We start from the raw sequence: 5,683 nt of genomic DNA, 5'->3' as shown, positions 1-5,683 counted from the left end.
GAGTTCCTTTCTTATAGTATTATAACTTTCTTGTTTGCTTATTTTGCCTCTGTGTAAATCCATTCTTTGACAGAATTTTGCCATCACAAATATGGTTTTAACTCTCAAGAATGCTTCTTAATGTGCTTGCTTTCATTTCATTTGGATAATTTCTGTCACCTACTGCCAATTACTAGCCACCCCAGCACTTAATGGTATAAAACAATAGTAGATTCTTGGTGTCAAGAATTCCAAAACAGCTTAGATGGCCCACCTTTTCTCTGTACACAGCAGCCTGGGCATACGGAGGATACTGTGGCTGAGGGATGACTATGGTGCCTTGGGGCAGAAGTTATGAGGCAGCATCTCGAACTCACTTGCATTTACATGGGCTTCTTATAGTCTGTCAGCTAGATTCTGAAAGATGTGGTTTTGCATAAGGACATCTGGAGAACCCATGTTCTCAACCTTTGAAGTCATGTAACATTGTTTTCTTAATACTCTGTGACACAAGTAAGGAACTGAGAGATTCCCAAGCTCAGGGGAGGGAGATTACTTCTAAATTTAGTAAACATAGCCACAATGATGACATATTTGTAGGTGAGACATGCAACAGCTCCAATCATCAGAAAACACAGGTGTTGTAACCTTCAGTTCTTTTCTTTTTCAAGATAGGGTTTCTCTGTGTTTTTGAAGGCTATCCTGGAACTAGCTCTTGTAGACCAGGCTGGTCTCAAACTCACAGAAATTCACCTGCCTCTGCCTCTCAAGTGCTGGGATTGAAGCTGTGGGTTAGCTGCCATTACCACCACACTGCAAAGAGATGGCTTAGCCATTAAAAGCTAGGCTCAAAATGTGTGTCTTTTAATTGAATAGCTACTTACAAAACTATTTATGTATTCAGTCCTCAAAGACCATTCAAAAAAGACTGTTCTCTGGGACAATATTAAGACTGAGGAAATACACTGTAAGACATGACATGTTTCATCTAGACAGGAAGTAATGGAGCAGGGACCTGGGTCCAATTCTTTCAGACAACCAAAGGTTCCATCTTCCTTGGAGATGACTTAGTTTTAAAATCATTTTATCAGCAATGTTTCTTTGTTTCAAGTAAAATAAAATATGAAGTTAGCTGATAAAGGGGTAGGTCAAGTCACTCGTAGGGACTTCAGCCCCAAGTGGATCCCCAAGTACCAGCAAGAGGAGTGTGCTTTTTTTCACCCTCTGGACCTCCTCTGTTCCTCTCTGCTCATTACGAACTAGAGGTTCCCCATGAGAAAACAGACAGCTACCACCAGTTGCACTCCTGTACCTAACCACCAAGCAAAGACAGTAGTACTCATTTTCATTTCTCTACAATTCATAGATATTTATTTCTTTCCTCTTTTTGTCTGGACCTATGTGTAAGTGTTGTTTATTGAGGCCTTGTTCATTCTATTCCCACCAATCATGTATGATCAGGGACATGAAATCAGGTGTGGTCTAAGTAAAATCTTTACAAGCAATTTGGACTGTACAGTGTAACAGGTGATGATACTTGATTTCTTAAGAGAATCTCAAGGTGAAGCATACAGTAGAAACATAATGGAGATCACACAGCAGAAACATCAGGTGCTGAGTATGTCCTCATTTTGCAGATGTAAAATCTTGGAGCTGGCAAGAACAGATCTTTGTTCCATTTTTATGCTTTCCTTCCCCCTGGCTCTCAGTGTTCTATGATTGCATCTGTTCCTTCTTCCTTAGAGGAAAAGAGTTGACAAATTTATTCATACTAAAGTGTGAGTCACTCAATCACTAGGAATCCATGCATTCTAGCTTCTATAATGAGCATTTGCTTATTTGACTGATATCTGTTGAAAACTCACCATGTGAAGGGCTTTATGCCAGATAAGTACTGCAGACAGGGCTAAAATAAGACAACCACATCTTATATAGGTTAGAAGAAATAGTAATCTAATAAAAACAAGCCATCCCATATTATAGGAGAGATAAGGTCACAGAGAGAAAAGAAACACTCAAGTATTTTCATATTCAAGGAGCTCATAAAACTGAAAGTATTTTCTGTCTCCTGTGTCCCAGGAACCTGCCTCTGCAGGTATAAAACAACCCCAGGAATCTGATATTTATTTTGCTTACGGTTCAAGGATATAGATTTGGTCACTGATTGAACCTGAGGCAATTACTTTGTGATGTCTACATTTCCAAAATCCTTGGATCTCTTTGGAAGGAGAAAGATCTTGGAGCAAGCATGACCTACCCTTCAAAATACACTGTTCAACAGGCACTAATATGGCCTTTTCATAACCCACACATGTTTTCTATATGATCAGATGACATGTTATAGCTTATTTGGTGAAAATATCATCACAATAAAGGCTGCTACTGTGAACACTTTTGCCTTTCTGAACATGTTTTGTCTAGCTGTGGGAAAGCATATGCCTCTTGTAGGTCCAGATGAAAGGCTGAAGATGGATGCTCTCAGTGAAGCCCTTATCCAGTGTCAGACAGTCTTTGGTAAGTACCCATCTCAACCTCTTTCTCTATCATGAGGCTGCACCCAACCAGTGCTGCTTTGCCTCCACCATCTTTCAGAGCTCTCCAAGTAGACAGAGCTCTGCATCCCTAGAATGATAATCTGTTTTTGAGGGTGCATCTCATTGGCTGTTTTACCTATCCTGCCTAAATTCCACTCTTTTACTAGTGTTTTCTTGTCATTTTTCAGTATAAATGATAACATGTGTTTAAAAGTCTTCTTAGAAAGCCCAAAGTGAGTCCTCTTGCATGTTTGTTTAAACTGGTCATATGCCACCACGTTTAACATTGTCTTAAAAATGACATTGACTTCAGATATAATACCAACATGGAGGCCCCAAGTAAGTGTCTACGGTACTAAACTAAGGATTCCTCAATATCTATGACAGACAGAGTTGACCAAGTACTCTTGCCTGTCGATCAGGAAGTGAAGATGTTATTACTACATTATCCTCACCATTCATTCGGAAAGCTTCCCAAACCCAAATCATGCTGAGCAATTCTTCTGAACTCCCTGAAGAAGGCTTCAGGGAAGGAACAGGCTGATATTAAAATGGTATTGTACTAAAATAGTCATGGAGAGTGCAAAGAGTGTTTATTATGCAGAACGCATCCAAGCAAGATGAGAACTTCTATTCTTAGGAACAAGACAGGAATGGAAAAAGCCCAGCAAAACCCAGTCAGACCTGAAGATTTACTCCACGAGTGAGGAGAAGCTACTGGAGGAAATTTAATTTTGATGCTCAGTTCTTCCCTCCTTTATCTACTTTCAGATGGTAACAAATCCTTTGATGATAATTGCAGTATGTGTGTCTATTTGTGGTGATCTGATGGGGGTGTAGACCACCCTATTTTGGATGTTATTGATCACCATCCATACTGATTAACAGGCTTCCAGAAGAGCCTATAGACAAATCAGAAACTCCAATATTTTGCTCCCTTCATGAGCAGAGAACACACAAAAATAAATGTTGAATGGATACATTTATTTCCAAGTTCTTTAATACAATTTTCATTAAAAATGAATATAAATAAAATCAGTATGCAAAGAAATCTGGGGGATGACATGGATGAGGGAGGGAGGGAGCTATACAGAAGTGTTTGAGGGCTTTTTTTCTATTACTTCTGGGACTTCCAGGAAGAAATTACAATTGAGACCTCACCACATTGTGAAAGAAAACACAGTATGGAATAACGTTTGAGTAGCTCCTGAAAACAATCTTTCTGTGTATTTTTTAATTATATTTACTTTTTATTTAAGTGTAGGAATACTTTATGCTTGCTTCCCACACAGTTCAGAAGAAGGCTTAGATCCCATGGAGCTGGAGTTATGGGTTGTTGTGAGCCATGAACAACTAGTTCTCTTGGTCTGTAAGCCCCCAGTTGTGTATTGTTTAGTGAAGGAACAGAGAGATTTCTACCTCCCTGAAACTACCTACTAACTACTGTATCATTAAATTTATCATCTCTGGTAGATGATCCATGTCCCAATGGGTATCTCCTAATTAGTTTTATAGAAGGACTTGAAGTGTGGAGGGAAACAGAGAGGGGGCACTACAGGGAGTTGGAGGGAAGGAGTGATAGAATTGATAAAAATACATTGCATACATATGTAAATTGTTTTAAAAAGCTAAAAATTATTAAAAGAAAGCAGACACACTACTTGACTAGGTTTCTGAGTTTGAAAACAGCAGAAAATTTAATGCAAAATAATTTGTTAACTGGTGAAATTAAAGGAAAATCTGTAGAGTTAGACTGAATAAAGGATACTGGGATGCAGTAATGCTCTGTAGGTCTGGATGGATGCAGAAACAAATTGTCAGATTTGTAAACTACCATCCCAGGAATGAATGGGTTTGGTGCCCTCATGTCATTCCATCCAAGATCAGAAATACTGAGACTATATGCTGAGCTGTGTTGGACTAGCTTGACCTCTTAGTCAGGGACAGCAGGTTATCCAGACATAGAATTCAGCTGGGAAGAAATAATCCCCACGAAGAAAACATAAGTGAATAGCAGAGACTGAGCACTGGTCTGAGGGTCTTGAGAAATATGTCATAGCTGAGATCACAAGAACATCAATACAAGAGTACTAAACAGGGACTTACCATCAGATGCTTTGCCTAAGCTACTTCTATCTGAGCTTTAATGACCATCACACCAACATTCATTCATTTTGTTTAGAAAGCCACCATTCTCTCCCCACTCTTTACTCACCACTAGCTGTGCCCCTTCTCTAGCCAGCTTTGTTCCCAAACTGTGAAGCCCCAATGTCCTGTCTCGTTTATCCCTCCAAATTCTAGATAAAGGATCAACCCTATCAGTCTTCATATTGTACATAAAATACTTAAGACTTTTGCTAACAATTTTGACTTTCAAAGTTGTACAGGAACATGTACTATATATAAGCTATGGACAAGTCAGCGTGTGCTCAGTGATAAGTGGTTTTATCTCTTTATTAACCTACTGACAGGTGAGCCCAGTAATATGAAAGAAATAAAATAAAATAAAATAAAGGCAATGCAACACCCCGTAGGAGCCCAGTAGGGTTCTGTTCCATTGTCTTTAAAAATAATCAAACACTCAGACATATCACTTGTAATTATATTTTTCTCAAAAATGCAATAAATTGTGATCAAATAATTATAAATTACCCCCTTGTTCTTTAACAATTTTATAAATATGAAAGTAAAGCAATTAGGATAACTACTAGCTTAAACTTTCACTAAAACATGTATTTATTTGTTTTTTGGTTTGCTTTGATATTACAGGGAGCAGAAATCTGATTCATTGCTGAACACTACACTCTTATCTCCAGGTCTGTGATATAAGGATGTATTTTGTGATAAGATGTCTCAATTTTGTAATGCTCCTTGCATTCACTGAGGCAGGGTAGGTTAGGGAATGCCTTGGCTTGATTCTATCCTGCAGAGGTGGTTGGATTCTACGTGGAGTCTGGCATGACCTTATTCATACAAGCTCTGTTCTCCTCTTTAGCAGTTCCAGGGAATGATTTGCTATAAACACTTGGCAAAGCATCTGGTACTTTATAAACACTTGCCACCTGTTAGCTACTGGGTGTTTTCAGTGACACTGGGAATTGATATCCCTGAGCTATGATGCCAACCCTAAGTATGACTGCTTTTGTATTATCAAAATGCAAACATTAGAT

Source organism: Phodopus roborovskii, unplaced genomic scaffold (assembly GCF_943737965.1).
Source record: "Phodopus roborovskii unplaced genomic scaffold, PHOROB, whole genome shotgun sequence".
NCBI classification, from domain to species: Eukaryota; Metazoa; Chordata; class Mammalia; order Rodentia; family Cricetidae; genus Phodopus; species Phodopus roborovskii.
This window is presented reverse-complemented; position numbering follows the sequence as displayed.